An 18,973-nucleotide genomic window follows, 5' to 3' on the forward strand; every position below is an offset into this window, starting at 1 on the left:
TTGCGAAGAAGAACACATACGAGTCTTTTACATGAGCTTTCGCATCTTGCTCGACACTTTCGGTGAAATACACAATGAAGTAAAACCTCTGTATAAGAATACTCTATATAGGAATAACCTCTATTTTGTTATAAAAAAATTTGGTCCCAACTTGGTAATAACCTCTATTATCAAACTCTATTTAATAATAGCATCCCAATTGTTATATAAATAGCCCGGTTCCTAGTGTATTCCTATATAGAGGTTTTATTGTATATATCAAATTTAAAGATTGGAGTCTTATTCCAAAAACCTTACAAATTCCTAAAACGTTTTCATTTCTTTTTTCTAAATTGTTTATATATATATATATATATATATATATATATATATATATATGAAAATAATTGTTTTTCTAATTTGGATAAAGTCTAAATTTAGTTTTATCATTTTATGGGAAGTGCATAGTGCCAATTTATGTCAACGTTACAAAACAAGGTGAATTGTATTCCTATCTAACAAAAAATGTGACAGTTATACGGCTGTCGCATTGGATCTTCTAAACAAATTTTTCAATAAATAGAAGCGCAGTTTCTTGTATTTTGGCGGATTGTTTATAAATATTTTAATAATATAATAAATATTTTAGGTAGTTTTTTTTTATTAATTTGTATTTGAGAGACTTAAATACTTATATATTTGGCAAGTTGTTTGTAACTACGTTACACATAATTGATGTTCGAAAGCTTTGATATGACATTTAAATGACGAGACAAATAAACGAATTTGTTTAAATTTTCTATTAACATTCTTTATAAATGTTAGAGGTAAACTTGTACCATTTTGTATGTCATGGGTAAATTTGCACTTTTTAGAAAATAATAGGGGAAAATTTAGTCTTTATCCCTTCACATTTTAAATAATGACATTAGAATTAATTGAATATAAAATAGGGTAAATTACAAAAATGGGTCAAATGGGAGGCCTATTTACATATTTAACCCATTTACTCAACCTACTATATATCTAGACTGTTTTTGTGTGACTTTCCCATAATACCCCTAACCTTTCCACTTCCCTCCTTACGCGAACGTTCTCTCCCCTCTTCTCATTGGGTGCGCGAAACGGCTGTTGGCTCCTCCATTAATGATTCCAAGACTTTTGATCTTCCTATCTTCCTTTAAATTGCACGAAATCTGCACCATTTCTCCAAATCACAATGTATTTCTCGGTTTTCTCTCTTCATCTCTTGATTCTGTAACTTCCTAATCCTAGAAAACGAAGCCATGGTTCTTCATCTTCCTGTTTCTGCTCGTTACTTGGTTTCTTTCTTCTTGTTACCATCAAAGAAATGGTTATTCTACGTTATTTCCACCGTTTTTCCCAGTTTATCATATTGTTATTGTCGCTTTTAATGGTGAAAGGCGTGAAAAATGTAAGTATTTGCTGTTTTTTCTGCGTTTTTCCATGAAATCACTTGGCGTAGTCGATGATTTCGCGAAGATCTGCGAAGAGAAAGAGCCTGAAACGTGACGATCTACTTCGCGATTCGATTAGTTCGCGAAGTCTGCGAGTAGAAAAGTTCATGATTTCACTCGCAGACTTCGCGAAAGCATCGATATGCGACGTAGGTCGTCACGTTTCAAACCTCGCAAACTTCGCGAATACATCGATTAGCGAAGTAAAATCATCCCTTTCCCTGCACATTTACATTCGCATGCTTCGCTAATTCTCATTTTGCGAAGCCAAAATCGTCTTTTTCCTTGCCTAACACGATTAATTTTTCCTGAAGGTGGTTGATTACATAACATCCCTTTCTAGAAGGCGGCGTATTGAGCTGTAGGGGAGATGACTTTCCTTCCTGTATAAGGATTAACTTCCCTCAAGATTGGCACATTAACTTTAAAATGATTGGTTAGTAGAGATTGTGCCAATCTTGGTGTCACCATGGGACACGTCCATCCCAAAAGGTCTGGACTTCCATTTCTCATCCCAAAAGGTATGGACTTCCTGTATAGGGAGAAATTTCCGTCCAGATTAGTCAGGTTCACTTTGAAGTGATTTGTTAGGAGTTTATTGTGGCAATCTTGTTGTAAATTTTGATAATGTTATTATTTTAATGTTAGAATCCGTTGTTGTTTGGCATTTTTTGTTATATACCACTTCGCGAATTAGCTTCAAAACACATTCAGGCTTCGCATATGCTAATTAAATTCATCAAGTAAACCCAAATATTAGCTTCGCAGGCTTCGCATAAGATTGAATCTGCATAGTCAAACGGAAGGGAGGGAGACGCGCGTAAATATTGAGGGTATTATGGGAAAGTCACACAAGCACAGTCTAGATATGTAGTAGGTTGAGTAAATGGGTTAAATATGTAAATGAGTCTCCCATTTGACCTAGTTTTGTAATTTTTCCTATAAAATATCACTTTGAATTTCAATTTCAACTTAATACATAAAAATAAAAAGGATTAATATAAAACATTTCAATAAAATTGGTTATACTGACGGATGTCATTTACAAACATCTTATATTAGCCACTGTATAATAAATTGAGTCATTCTTGCTTTTATTATTATTATTTTAGATATTTAAGTAATTGATCTTTGTAACTTTTATTGATTAAATTTCTGATTTTTTATTTTCACACATAAGATATTCACTAATGGTTTAGTTAACATGTCATCTGTTTAGGGTTCAATATGTGAAAATTACTAAGTATGGAATAAATTAAATGATTTATTCTTGAAAACATTTCATTAAAGCTTACTTTGTTTTTTTCATCATTGGATGATGGTGGACTTTAACAAAGTAAGTTCATTCAGTGGTGGTAGAAACAAAGTAAGGCTTACTTTGTTAAAAACAAAGTAAGCATAGTCTAACCTTGACAGTGTATAAAGACAATATCAACAGTAGTTAATGTGTTTTTTTTTCTGTAAATGTGAACACACATTTTTGCATATATTCATGGCACAAAAGAGTATATGTTATAAGAACTTGCAACTCTTTTCTCTGTGGAAGTTCTAGTATCTCCTCTGTCTGAGAGTTTTTGTCTTTCCACTCTGAAAGTTTTCATTTTTTCATATTGACATTATCTTCTAAAGCTGTGACTAGTTGTTGAAGCTTCTTCTGGTTTGCTCCACTGTAAAGAATTATCAAGAGTTAAGAATACATTTGAATTTATATGTAAGAAAAAAAATATATAAACAAAGAAAAAAAAAGTTAATACTCGCCTCTGAACTTGACTCGTCAGAAGAGCTAAGCTGTCTGCAATGGAAATCAGCGCCAACCCTTTCCTTATGAAAAACTTTTTTTATCCCTTGAAAAAGTTTGGCTTTTAAGGCCCCAAGAGTGCTCATCTTCACCACCATTATTTAGATTCACAATTGATAATTCAAAAAGATCACAAGTAAAAAGAAGATACAATCCCAATACCCAAAAAAAGGAGAGGAAAGTTTGTATTTATAGTGAGATTTGAGTGGAAAAAAGATGCAGTCATTATTATAGAGAATTAAAGCTGAGAGTTTTTTTTGACTTTTGAAAGGAAAATAGAGACCAACATGCCTCTAATTTCGATTTTGAAAAGAATGTTTGTAGTGTGAACACTCTTTTCTGTTATTTTTATATTTGCCACTTCAGTTCTTGCGTACATATAAGGAAAATAGATACAATCAAGCCTCTGATTATGTTTTTATATAAGGAAAGAAGGAATGGACTGTTTGTAGTTTGAACACCTAAGAACTAATGTCTCTTTGACCACTTCAGTTTTTGCAGACAAATCTTTCTATTTATTCTTTATTTACAATTTTGACTCTATCTCATTATATCAAATTAAAAGATAAATACTTAATCAATCAAAATCCAAAAGTTAGGGTCTTAAAATAGTTTTTTCCTACTTAAAAACATACCATGTAATATTGTTGACTTTAAAACCCAATAAAAATAATAAAAAATTCTTACTGAAATATCCTTTAGATGTAAATATAGACATAAATTCCTTTTTTTTTTTTTTACTTTCTATAAAATCGTCAAAACAATCACTAAGTTTCCTGCTATACATATATGATAAATTGACAAACAAGACTCATGTTTCGATTTTGAATAAGGAAAGAAGGAATGTAATGTCTGTAGTTTGAACAACTAAAAACTAACGTCTCTTTTACGACTTTTGTTTTGCAGACACATGCTTCTCTTTGTTCTTATTTACATTAAATGATATCGATATATCTCATTATATCAAATTAAAAGATAAATTATCAATAAAAATCCAAATTTCAGGGCCTTAAAATATTTTTTCCTTCTTACAAACTTACTATCTAATACTCTTGACTTTTATGATAATTTTGACATCAATGATGGTATAGCTATGAATATTTCATTTATTAAAAACATCATGATATGTTTTTTAAGCAAAATATAAGTTACTATTTTATAAAAAAATTATTTATTTAGTTTATTCATAAATTTATTAGATATAAAAATACATTTACAACTTTATATAGATCTATTCCTAATTTTATCATTTTTGAAATAATTTTCATTTATTTTTTTAATGAAGAAAAATAGGAAAAAATGATTTATATTGTTATAAAATAAAGGTAATTTTATCATTTTAGATTTTATTTAGTTGAATCGACCATTAATTCTAACAAAGGGACTAAAAATTTAAAAAAACAATCTTATACAAATATAGGAATTAAATTATAACTTTCCAAATTCTTATGTTGAATCAATGATTTAGAAAACTTCCAACTAAGGCTCTAAACAGTAGGTTGTCGTGCTGAGTCCACCAATGTGTTGGATACCATCGATAATCACAATAGGGAGAGGATGATAACTATGTCGTAGTCGAATACAATTAGGAATCACTTGTATACTATCCTAATCAATAACAAACTACACGAAATGCTCTAATCAGAGTCGGTATATGAAGTATGTTTCGGTTGTGGTATTCTTAGTTAGAGTTGGTATAGGCCTGTTATTGGTGTTCGGTTCCTAGTAGGGGTGCACAACAAAATCCGAAAAACTGAAAAACCAAACTTAAAATAAAGTTAACCGAAATTAATGGACTAGTGTACAATTTTTACTTTTTAAAATAATGGTTAGTGGTTAGGATTACGGTTTCGGTAAACCAACCGAATGTCAATTAATATTTTAAAAACATAAAAAATACATTTATTTATATTTATATTTATATATATATATAATTATATATTATCCAATAATTAGTTGCATACTTAGTTACACTTATCTAATTAAGTAGTTATCTAAATAGAAACTGAATATATTTGTCAAAGTAAGATAGTGACAATACTCCATATATCTTTTGTGTTGTATATAAAACAAATTACAAAATCTTACTGCAAATGAGAATTTTTTTCTCACTCTTGCCTCTAGGAAGATAGGATGTTCGTTGACTAAATAGAAATAAGATTTAGTTTGTGCTAAAATTTGTTTATACTTATTAAAATATAAGTTGAATATCCAATATTGTCCTCGTAAATAAAAACAAATACTTTTTATTTGTATAATCCATCCACGGATTATTTTTTCATTTCTTTATTTTGAATCCTATTTTTACTTAGTTCATCATTGTCAATTTCTTTCGCTCCCTTCTTCATCTCCTTTGCTCATTAGTCCACTTCCACACAAACAGAGTGGGCACACATCTCCCTATACGTCGTTAATCGCTTGTCGTTTTATTCCCTTGTTGGTTTTCCTTTTCCGTTTGTTTCCAGAAAAATTATATTGGAGGATATGGTGAGCCTTCAGTGACTAGAGGTTTGAGGCCTAAGTCTCCATCATACGGTACTATTGAAGTCTTGGCAGCCATTACTCTGATGACTGTTGTGCAGGCTGATGAGGTTGAGAATAATAGGAATGGGATATGGATGCTGACTAAGAGAGCTGGGAAGAAGGCAAATGGCCTATTTGATTTTATCATTGACTAGCTAGAGGATATATTTGGCGCTATTTTCTGATTGAGGAGGCACTAGCATAAGAAGGAGATTTTGTTGGCCGCGTGAGGGTACCTCTATCGAAGTTGTCGTGCCCGGGGATTATGCTCCATTTTGTGTATAGTTAAATTTGTTGTTTTAAGTTCATTTGTTTTATTTTATTTGTTTTGCTGATTGATGATCCATATTTTTTGACAAATCAATATTAGAATTTTAGTGTATATATTAATAGTGACGTTGGTGCTTTAGGCTATATAAAATCACGATTAGTTAAAGAGAAGTTGAGTTTGTTCAAGTAGAGTTGTTTTGAGTTTCTTTATTTAGGTGATTTTGAGCATCAGAATTAATTGATTCATTGTTTCATGATGAGAGAGGTTTATCAAGAGGATATTTTATGTAGTTTAATCAAAGATAATCTGAAGGTGAAGTTTTCGATTGACGGTTTTGTTTTGATTAGTAGATTGAATTGTTTGGAAAATAGGCAATATTCACGGGGCAAGGTAGATTATTGATCGGTACGTATTTTGGTAGGAAGCTTTTGGTGATATTAAGATTAAATGGGATTCCGATGGAGACTGTGTTAAGGCTTCTATGGTTTATTTTTTGAATATGGTATTTTCGAGGAAGAGAGCTAAAAAATGTCACATCCGTATAAAAAATTTCCAATCTTTACACCTCGACTTTAGATTATAATATATATATTTTTATTTATTGATGAATTATGAAAAATATATGATCTTTGAGATCTCAAAGCACCTAGTCATCCGGTGAATTTCAATGAAGCAGCAGAGCTGTTGGCTGGTGTAAGCATCCCGATGCTGAAGTGAGTATCTCTCTTAGAAGAACTAAAAAGTAATGGAGGCTAGGTTTTGAGCATGCTTGAAAGATTTTCTTAAGCCCTATCTTTATAGGTTGTTGTGACTCTTGTTAGGGTTTTGAGGTGTCACATTTCTATTGGGAGATAACACATTCCCAATATAAGGCCTCCATGTATATCACATTTTCTTTGTTGCGTTCATATTATCATTCTTTATACATGAGCCATGTGAGTCTTTTTCCTTCGTCTATTAAAATCGAACTTTATTTGAATCCTTGAGGCTAAACAGTAGATTGGAATGATCTTGTATTAACTGTTGCCCGTATATCTTGTTGGGCTTATGGAGACTAATATATATAGGCCCAACTGAAGCGATGGGCCTAACTGCAGCGATCCAACTCGCTGCTGAGTTGGACGGGGGTACGACGGCGGTAGCCCCTGTTGGGCCATCGGCCCAAAATTTTTTTTTGGGCGATTAGGGTTTCAGACGGTTAGGGTTTCAGGAGTATAAATGTAACCTCTTTCTCTGTAATCCGTATCTCATTCATTATAGTAAATATCATGGCTTGGTAGTGCCCCCAGACGTAGTCATTCATATTGAGTGGCGAACTGGGTAAACAATTCTTGTGTGTTTGCTTATTTTTCGTTTATCGTAATTCAATTATTCCTAACAACTGGTATCAGAGCAAGGGTAATTACGATGGGAGACGGAAAAACCCCTGTGGAGAAATTCGATGGTTCGGATTTCGGTTTCTAGAAGATGCAGATCGAGGATTACCTGTACGGTAAAGATCTGTACCAGCCTCTGGGTGAGCAGCCGGAGGATATGTATGATGAAGAGTGGAAGTTGTTGGACAGAAAAGCGATGAGCGTGATTCGCCTGTCGTTGTCCAGAAACGTGGTGCATCACACGGTGAAGGCAAAGACCACGAAGGAGATGTTGGAGATCTTGAGTTCGTTGTACGAGAAGCCTTCCGCGGCAAATAAAGTTCATCTGATGCGGCGACTATTTAATCTGCAGATGACGGAGAATATAGCAGTGGCGACGCACCTGAATGATTTTAATATGACAATCACTCAATTAAGTTCTGTAGATATTGATTTCGACGAAGAAGTATTAGCCCTAATTCTTTTATCTTCTTTACCAGAGAGTTGGAGCGGCACAGTTACGGCCCTAAGTGCTTCAGCAGGGAAAGAAAAACTTAGGTTTGATGATGTCAGAGACTTGATTATAAGCGAGGAGATTCACATGAAAGAGTCAGGTTCCACATCTGGATCAGCCTTGAATGCAGAGAATCGGGGCAGGTCAAATCGCAGGTCAAAGCAGAATCGTGGCAGGTCTAAGTCCAAAGGGAGAGGGAAACCTGTGAAGGACAAGAGCCACATCAAGTGCTGGAATTGTAATGAGAATGGTCATTACAAGAGTGAATGTAAGGCACCGCAGAAGGAGAAGTCAGTGAATTCAGCCAGTGAAGATTTTGGTGATGCGTTGATTCTGAGTAATTCAACTGCAGAAACAGCAGCAGAAGCCCTGGTATTGAGTGTAAGAAGTCCTTTGGAGTCTTGGGTATTAGACTCAGGAGCTTCGTTTCATTTATGTAGTAGTGCGGATTTGATGGAAAACTATACCCATGGGAAATTCGGAAAGGTTTATCTTGTTGATGATGAGCCTTTGGAGATTGTAGGGAAGGGAGATGTTTCGATCAAATCCCCGAATGGGTCTGTGATAAAGCTGTCTGGAGTAAAGCATGTTCCTGGCCTAAAGAGAAATCTGTTGTCAATTGGGCAAATGGATGATGAAGGTTATTGTGTAATTTTTGCAGGTGGTACTTGGAAAATGACCAAAGGAGCCATGGTGGTTGCCCGTGGTGAGAAGGTTGGATCGTTGTACTTAACTGACAACGTTTTCAATAGCATTGATGTCGTGAGGGAGAATGTCAATGCAGATTTGTGGCACTGTCGTCTTGGTCACATGAGTGAAAAGGGGATGAAAGTGCTGTGTTCAAAGGGTCTGCTGCAGGGTCTGAAATCTGATGATCTTGGGCTGTGTGAAGATTGCATCTTCGGGAAGCAAAAACGAGTCTGTTTCTCTAAGGGTGGCAGAACTTTGAAGAAAGAGAAGTTGGAGTTAGTTCACAGCGATCTATGGTGTCCTACACCTGTGAAATCTCTTGGTGGAGCTTTGTATTACATGACCCTCATTGACGACTCCACTAGGAAAGTGTGGATCTATTTTCTGAGAAAGAAATCTGATGCTTTTGATTCCTTTCGAAAATGAGGCCCTGGTTGAGAATGAGACAGGTTTGAAGGTAAAGTGCTTGAGGTCTGACAATGGTGGAGAGTATGAGCTTAGGGAATTCAAGGAATTCTGTGCTGAGAATGGAATTCGCATGGAGAAGACTCTGAAAGGAACTCCTCAGGAGAACGGAGTTGTAGAACGAATGAACAGAACTCTGTGTGAGCGTGCTAGAAGCATGAGGCTGAAGTGCGGACTTCCGAAGACGTTATGGGCAGAAGCAGTTAACACTGCAGCATTCTTGATCAACAGAGGGCCATCGAGTCCCTTGGAGAATGGCATTCCTGAAGAGGCTTGGAGTGGCAAACAGGTAAATCTATCCTTTCTACGAGTATTTGGATGTGATTCATATGTTCATATTGCTCCCCTTGAGAGAAGTAAGTTAGATGCGGAGTCTATTAAGTGCACGTTTATTGGATACGGTGGTGATGATTTCGGATATCGGTTCTGGGACAGTCAAAACAGGAAGATTATTCGCAATCGGGATGTTGTTTTCAACGAGCAGATAATGTACAAGGATAGTCTGGGCGCATCTGATACTGGTGATGCAGGACCAGAGGTCGTGGACCTAGACATCATGAATTCTGGTGGGAGCAAGGAGGTAGTTGTGGAGAAGACAGTTATGGAGGAGGCAGTTGTGGAGGAGGTAAAAGAACCCCACACTCCACCGGTTACACTGCGCAGATCCACTAGAGAGCGTAGAGCACCTGACAGGTACACGCCTACAAGCAACTACATGCTGTTGACAGATAGTGGTGAACCAGAAAGCTACTTGGAAGCATCTCGTGGAAAGGATGCGAGCAAGTGGAGGCTTGCAATAGATGATGAGATGGATTCCTTGATGACCAATGGCACCTGGGAACTTGTTGAGCTTCCAGAGGGTAAGAAGGCTCTACAAAACAGGTGGATTTTCAGAATCAAAGAAGAGGCTGATGGTAGCAAACGCTACAAGGGAAGGCTGGTCGTGAAAGGCTTTCAGCAGAGGTACGACATAGATTATACTGACGTTTTTACTCCAGTGGTGAAGCTGACTACTATTCGTTTAGTGTTGAGTATGGTAGCTGTAGAAGATTTGGAGCTGCAGCAAATGGATGTAAAAACGGCATTTCTTCATGGGGACTTAGATGAAGACATCTATATGAAGCAACCTCAGGGCTATGAGTCTGATAACGCTGAGCTTGTGTGCAAGTTGAACAAGAGCTTGTACGGTCTGAAACAAGCTCCAAGATAGTGGTACAAGAAATTTGATGGATTCATGCACGAAATTGAGTTCGTGAGGAGTGAAGCTGATCATTGTTGTTACTTCAGGAAATTGAATGAAGGCTACATAATTTTACTGTTATATGTTGATGATATGCTGATTGCAGGGTCGAGTGCTCGAGAAGTGAGAAAACTGAAGAAGCAGTTATCTGAGCGGTTTGTTATGTAAGATCTCGGAGAAGCTAAGCAGATTCTGGGCATGAGGATTGAAAGAGATAGGAAGGCTGGAAAGTTGTATCTCTCACAAGCTGAGTATATCAAGAAGGTCTTGATTAGATTCGGCATGCAAGATGCCAAGCCAGCTACGGTTCCTTTGGGTAGCCATTTCAAGCTATCTAAACATGACTCACCCAAGAGCAGAGAAGAGCGAGTCCAAATGGAGAGAACTCCATATGCCTCAGTAATTGGCAGCTTGATGTATGCAATGGTGTGCACAAGGCCGGATATTGCACATGTTGTGGGAGTTGTTAGTCGTTTCATAGGAGACCCTGGTAAGAAGCATTGGGAAGGAGTAAAGTGGATTTTGAGATACCTGAAGGGAACCACTGAACAGGCCCTATGTTTTGAGGGCAAGAAAGTTATGTTGACAGGATATGTGACAAGAAGAAGAAGTACAACCGGATATGTCTTCACATTGGGTGGTACTGCTGTCTCTTGGGCTTCAAAGCTGCAAAAGGTGGTGGCTTTGTCTACTGCAGAAGCTGAGTACGTTGCAGTGACCGAGGCTAGTAAGGAGATGGTATGGTTGCAGAATTTCTTGCGTGAGTTGGGAAAGGAGCAGAAGGATCCTATTCTGTACAGCGACAGGCAGAGCGCCATTCATTTGGCAAAGAGTCCCGCCTTTCACTCAAGAACAAAGCACATAGAGTTGAAGTATCACTACATACGGCATCTCTTGGACAGGAAGATATTGCAGTTGATGAAGATTCCAGGCACAGAGAATCCTGCAGACATGTTGACTAAAGTTGTAACCTTAGAGAAGCTGAAGCTATGTATGGCTTCAGCTGGCCTTGGTAATTAAGTTAAAGGCATGGCACTACCATCAGATGACGGATTTAGTCTCCAGGTGGGAGATTGTTGGGCTTATGGAGACTAATATATATAGGCCCAACTGAAGCGATGGGCCCAACTACAGCGATCCAAGTGTAACCTCTTTCTCTGTAATCCGTATCTCATTCATTATAGTAAATATCCTGGCTTGGTAGTGCCCCCAGACGTAGTCATTCATATTGAGTGGCGAACTGGGTAAACAATTCTTGTGTGTTTGCTTATTTTTATTTATCGTAATTTCAATTATTCCTAACATATCTAGGATTCGAATCTAGAATCCCTTAGTGGCCACTAGATTGTTCATATTTGAACCTTTCCTGAAGGCTCCTTGGGACATCCGGCCAGGATCTTGCTAACTCACCACGAGAACAAACAGGTTTAATGAGACAAGTATTGAAAATAAGAAAAGGTACGAAAAAAGCAAGTGATTTGCCCAATTTACAAACATAGGCGCGTAGTTTAAAAGTTTATCAATAAAAGTCTGTGGTATGTTTTATTTACAAAACAAAGTATTACCAATTACATTGTTAAGTTCTGATTACAACCAATGACATTTTTACCTTAAACAAATTATTCTTGCATATCGACAAAACACGGCCACTTTGTCCCTTACAAAGTGAAAATCAATTTCAAGATGCTTGGAGCGATCATGAAGATAGGATTAGTCGTTAAGTAAGTGGAAACAAGATTATCACAATACAATACGGGAGGTTTTTGATTGTTGAATTCATATTTCGCGTATGAGCATACGCAGCCACAACACCTTAGACGACAGACAAACAAAGACAACATAGCAAGTCGTTGATTTTCTATAATCGATATCACCACCCCATCCGCATCAGTGTAATTAATCAATAATATCAAGTGAGGTCCCTTTGTGAAAAAGAATACCATGTGAGGAAGTAGAATTGAGGTACCTCAAAATGAATTTACTGCTTTATAATGGTCAAGGCATAAGTTGTGCACGAGCTGACTGACTTTATTTACTGAATTACTGAAGTCGGGTCAAGTAATGGTCGCGTGTTGCAATCGGCCCACTATGCTGCAGTATAGGCTAGAATATGTAAAAGGTTCACCACTATCTCTCTATTGAGTTTTGTCAATGCACATGAGGGTGTGGCGATGCCCTTTAAATCTTCCATTTTTCAATTTTATTAAAAGATCAGTGATGTACTTATGTTGATTGAGATACAGACAATTGTTATCCCAAGAACATTCAATGCCCAAAAAGTAACAAAGTCTGCTAAGATCCTTAATTGCAAATTTCTTCTGGAGTTGACAGATTACCTTATTAATGGCCTTTGAATAGTTACCTAAGCCGAATATGTTTGGCAGTGAAGCAGTATAGTGACGAATCAACTTTTGAGCGAATAAAACCAAGGGCTCATAGATTTTATGTTCATCTCTGACACACCCCCACACGCAAATGCCGCTTAGGCTTGCAGCGTGTACAACACAAGCCATCCCAACATGTGTTTTTAATACCACAAATTAATGAGGTTGCCAGAACTCGAACCCTCGTCAGTTTGGTTCAAAAGGCTCTGATACTATGTTATGTAACCATTTTAACCAACTTCTGAAGTTGATAGTTAAGATTCAATCATAGATCTTATATTCATCTCTCACAGTTTCAAGGGACAACAGATGTTGTGAGGCAATTAGTTTGGGTTAGTGGGGATGCCAAGAATATGATTATGGAGAATATAGTGATAGCAAGGGCCGGTTCGATAAGAATGTTACTAGGAATAGATGAGAACAAGTGATTGAAGAGGTTAAGAAAGAAATCCCCAAAATAGCTTATGAAGAAGTGTTAATTTGAGAGGAAGGAAACTTATGTGATTAATATCTTGATTTTTTATTTTATTTTGAATTTAGTCAGTTTTATAAGTTATTTCTACATATTAATTAGTTTTGATTGTGTTTTACTCAATTTATATAAGTTCTTAAAGAGTTGAAATTGGGTGAAATTGATTGAAAATAAATTAAATTTAAGGTCCAATTTGTTTAAAAAAAATGTAATGTGCAATTGAAAGAAAATGGATTGCAAATCCTATGCGATTTAATTGTTTCTAATTTGATTAAAATTGTGTAAATTTGGTTGAAATTCCTTTGGAAATGATATATATATAATTTTGTATAATTTTGTTTTTTTTTTTTTTTTTTGTATCTGTGTATAATTGAATTTGTTTGTTTGAGTTAATTTGCTGTAATTTACTTATTTTTTGTTTCACAACATTATAAGACTAAATATATAGAATAGAGAAATATTGAAATATAATGCAAAACTTGTATTATATAGATAAAGTTACATACAATTCAACAATATATCTTCCACACATACTTTGAAAACTAACTTAATTTAACACAAATTGTTTATTTAAAATACCAATCACAATCAGAAATATATATCTAATCCAACTAAGGATAAACTTCAATAATTGATCTTAAACCCATAATTGGTATTATTTTATATCCACTAAAACCAGCAGCAGAGAAGAGTTTAGCCCATTCTTTTTCATTCCTTTCTTTACCAGTAACCAACACCATCATCAACATATCATAGAAGAGTTGAGTTTCAATTGCTTCATTATCCCCTTTTTTATTGTCTCTTACCATATCTATGATAATCACCTTTCCACCTTTCCGTTCTTCAATCGCTTTTTTGCATTTCTCCAATATCTTCAAGCATTCTTCATCGTTCCAATCATGCAAAATCCACTGTATTTCACAATTAAATATGATTTAGAAGTAAATGGAAAATTCATATATGAATTATATATATATATGGAATATAAGTAAACAATTCCATGTATATAGATGAAAACGGAAAAAGTTGAATTACTGATGGAAAGTTTCGTCGCCAAATATATAATATTAGTAATTATATTATATTCATAATCTATCAGGAACCTGACAGAAGTATCCATTTAATAAAATATTCATACTTCAAAGATATATATGCAACTACAAAAAAAGAACAATTACCGACAAACCTTTCCGTCGCTATATATATACTTTTATTAACTATATTATATTCAGAAACTGCGACATGATTATCCATCATTGATGTTTCATTCATTGATGATATAAAATATGTATTAGTAAATATATCTTTAACATAATTTCATCCGCAGGAGGAACTGCATCGAACATGTTGCCTGCAACAAATTTCAGATTGGGGGTGTCATGGAGGCCGTCCACCACATGTGGAAGATCAAGAACAATACATTCAATATGAGGAAATGCTTTGGCTATGTTTGTCCGCAGTTCCAGTACCACCTCCAACATCAACTACTGAATTCAATCCATCAAACACCTCTTTCCCTTCACCTATCAGAATACTCGATAGTAGTCGAGAATCACTAGCCATAGCTTCGTTAAAGAAATTGTTGATCTTAGGATCACCACCAGCATAATCCCAAAATGACATCCCATGAGCAGTATGAAAAGGGGTAAGATCATCATTAAGGAACCAAGTGCTACCAAAATGCCATGGTTTTGTTAAAACCGGATCAAGCATAGCTAGCAAGAACGGTTTTACGCTAAATGGATTGTCATTGAGGAGTAGCTTAGATGAATTGGTCAGAACATACCCTTCTTCTTCTTCATTATCATCATTTTGGTTATTTGTTTTTGCAAGAGCAAAGAAACCGGAATGAATCAAAAGGCGCATCAAGCGAGGAAGGCAATGAGCTTTGGTTGGGTGGATAGATAGAGCAGCATTGAGCTCAGATATGGTGATTGGTTTGTCATGAGTATGGATGATTTCTGGGATGCCTAATTCAACTGCACATTTAAGAGACATGGAGTTAATGAAATTGAAGATGTGGTTCCATATGTGAGCTTGAGCTTCAAGAAGCTCACAACTCTTATTCTTTGAATCACTCAAATTAACCATATTGATGATGCAGTTTTATGTGTGCTTCTTGCAAGTAAATGTGAGTTTAAAACACACAATATATAGAGATCATTGAACCTTTGATTTGGTTTTTATAATTAAAGCACATGAATCAGATGTTAGAAGATTTAATTTAATTAATAATGTGCCTAATTGTAGATAGCACTTAAGCAATTAAATAATGAAGCTTTCATCACTGTGATAAAGATCATATAAGATTAAATTATTGAGCCGAGAATACCTCTTTCCCTTGAAACACCTCTTTCCCTTGATCTATCAGAATACTAGTAACAAGCCGAGAATCACCAGCCATACCTTCGTTAAATAAATTATTGAGCTTAGAATCTCGGCCAGCATAATCCCAAAATCCCATCCCATGAGCAGTTTGAAAAGGAGAGGGGTCTTCATTAAGAAACCAAGTGCTACTAAAATCCCATGGTTTTATGCAAATAGGATCAAGCATAGCCAGCAAATATGGTAAGATAACAGTTATGCAATTAACTAATGAAATAATTAACTTCATAAAGCTTTCATCATTGTGATAAAGATCATATATAGATTAAAGTTTTATTTAACTTAGTTTATAAAGTTAGAAAAAGACTAATTTGATTATTTACTCACTTATTATACATTGTCAAATTAGCACACATGGAGAAAAAAACACCATGTTGTATTTTAATATAATGAAAAGGATGTTATACATAATTTAACATGATATATATAGGTTTAATTAAGATAAACACTATCTTAATTACAATTAAGAAATCATAAACGTGAACAATATGTTTAGTTTTATGATAAATCCTCATAAAAGTTGAGTATTTTTATGCCGGCAGCTTATTTCTGAAATATTTATGTCAGCATTCATCATTTTTTTCTTAATTTTTCTTAAGCCAAACTCATTTATTTATTTTTATATTCTTACCCCACTACACATATAAGGCACCATTTATTTATAACATTCCAAACAAATAATCCAAATAAAAAGGAATATTAAAATCGGATACGCACTCCAAAAGAAAAGAGAGCTAGAGCATGCTGAAAAGTATGCTTTAACGTAGCTAAAGATACTCGGATTCCATTTTCTCTGCACATGGGTTCTACTTTTTCTTTTTTTTCTTTTTTTTTTTTTTGGTAGGATAGGAAAGCAAACAAACAAAACAAAAAACGCTCAACCCGGGATCAGCCTAGGAAAACTGACCCCATCACATCCTCCAAGATCATAGAAGAGATGAAAGCCGGAGGAGAAGAAAGGATAGAAAGACCCAACATTCCAGAATGCCCTTCCACCGCAAGACGGTCCGCTACGCGATTTTGCTCCCTATAAATATGAGCAAAGCTAATAGAATCAAAGGATGAGCCAATCCTTATAATGCCTTTGATTAAGTTAAGGCTATTTAGACAAATAGCATTGCCCTCAGAAATCATTTTAATCGCTTCTAGGTTGTCTGACTCCACAAGAAACTTTTTCACTCCCAGATTCTTTGCTACCTTCAGGCCGGAGAAAATCCCCCAAAGTTCTGCAGAAAAGGACGGGCACATACCCAAATTCTGAGAGAATCCAGAAACCCACCTGCCACCATCATCTCTAAGAACTCCTCCTGCGGCAATTCTGTCGTCTCTAAGACAAGAACCATCAGTGTTGAGCTTAACCATACCTACACTCGGCCTACACCAGCCTAAAAGATGGACCTCCTTCCTTTGAGACACCCTAGCCAAGGGATCTTCAACAAAGCTCTCAACCAGAGTACTAATCTTTTTGGAGAAAAAGTCAAAGACGTTTGGCTGAGAAACCACTTTTCCTCCAAAAATCTTCTCATTCCTCCATCTCCAAATCTGATGGCAAACCACCACAAATAAAAGAACACCCTGATTCAGATCAGGCAGAAGAGTCCCTTTAATCCCATCTACAAACCAATCATTCTCTGAGTGGGTTAAAAAAGAAGAGAGCACTTTGGAATTGCCGGAAATTAGGGTCTCCACTTCACGCGCGGTTTGCTGGAATATTCTTTCTCATCCCCTAAATCCTTTTGGATCCCCGCAGCCAGAAGAGAGATGAATGAAGAGGGATGTGAGGCCAGGTCTTTAAATGGCTAGAGAAGAGAACACAAGAAATTGAAAGAGCAGAGACGACTGGATAAGATAAGTTAAGAATAGCAGAGACATATACTCGGCAAAGCTAGGAATGACGATACCAATTGCGATAGAGGAAGGGGGAGTTGACAAACCATAGGGCCGGTTCTGAGCTATGAAATGAGTGGTGCCCGCCCAAAGCCCATAATATTAAGGGACCAAAAAAATATTTATATCATACATATAAAAACAAGATGAATATGAAACATAAAAATCAATTCGTTCAGTTGGTATAAGCAAATGGTTTGTTATTCTAATTTAGCTTGTAATTTGAGGTTCAAACCTCCTCTTCCATTTCTATTATTATCAAATATTTTTTCTCTTTCCACCCTATTTTGAATCTTTGATCATTGATTCTATTATGGATTGGGCCTTATTTAACTTTTTCGTCAAGTTTGGACTACATACATCGTTAGGATGATTTGGCTTGTTGACATGGACAAATAAAAATAAGAATTCCTTGACTAGGAAAGATAAAAATTAAAAACTAAAACGGAATTATAGAAATTAATTTCTATTATATTCTTTCAAACTCAATTTTCTCCTCTCCCATTTTAATAAGAGTCAAATCCATAACGAAATCAATGATCAAGAGCTGATCATTTATTTTTCCACATTGAATCCTTCATCATTGATTCTATTATGGATTACGTCTTTATTTAATTTTTTCGTCAAGTTTGGACTACATACATCGTTAGGGCGATTTGACTTGTTGACATGGACAAATAAAAATAAGAATTCCTTGACTAGGAAAGATAAAAAAAATTAAAAACTAAAACGAAATTATAGAAATTAATTTCCAGTATATTCTTTCAAACTCAATCTTTTCCTTTCTCATTTTGTGATTTTCAACATTCTTCCCATCTCCTAAACTCGACGAAAAAGTTAAATAAGAGCCAAATCCATAATAAAGGGTTCAATGTGATAAAATAATCGATCAGGGGCTTGATCCTTAAAACAAATAAAGTTCAAGGACTTAATTATGCTTTCTGTCTATATTTATTTACTTATTTCAATTTTACATGACATAGATACTTGTTATTTTAGTACATAAATAATTCTAGTTAGTATACTCGCTACTACTGCACTACTAATTTAGCTTTTATATAGAAAATATTGCAATTTTAAATAACGTTTACGAGTTGGTGCAATTTCAAGCCTAGTTAATAAAAATGGGTTCTTTTCATTAACATGAAATGTGCAACTTCAAACACATTGAGTGACTAGAACGGTGGAGGTTGGAGCGAGGATAGAACAAGAAATTACACATAAAAAACCTCATTTTTATCAATTAAGCTCGAAACTGTACCAATTGATAAACATTAGGTTTAAAATTGCATTATTTTATGCATGAATGTTGATTGCTCTCTCCTAATAACCATATGAATAAATTTGTACTTTATCATTTGTAATAATAAAAAGGGTTAATACACATATTTACCTTTGTATTTGTCCGTTTGGACAGATATATCCCTATATCAAATAAACACATAAATATATACTCATATTTTTTAAATATCAACAAAATACCCTAATCTAACAGATTGATGAGATGTCACTAACAGTCAACACCACAGCCT

General features: G+C 35.2%; 1 pseudogene; it reads right to left on the reverse strand.

The window, feature by feature from the left end:
* Positions 1-13,679: 13,679 nt before the first annotated feature.
* On the reverse strand, positions 13,680-15,294 carry LOC136230476 (trans-resveratrol di-O-methyltransferase-like; annotated as a pseudogene).
* Between the last annotated feature and the right edge of the window lie 3,679 nt (positions 15,295-18,973).

The sequence above is a fragment of the Euphorbia lathyris genome, chromosome 5, assembly GCF_963576675.1.
Source record: "Euphorbia lathyris chromosome 5, ddEupLath1.1, whole genome shotgun sequence".
Classification (NCBI taxonomy): Eukaryota; Viridiplantae; Streptophyta; class Magnoliopsida; order Malpighiales; family Euphorbiaceae; genus Euphorbia; species Euphorbia lathyris.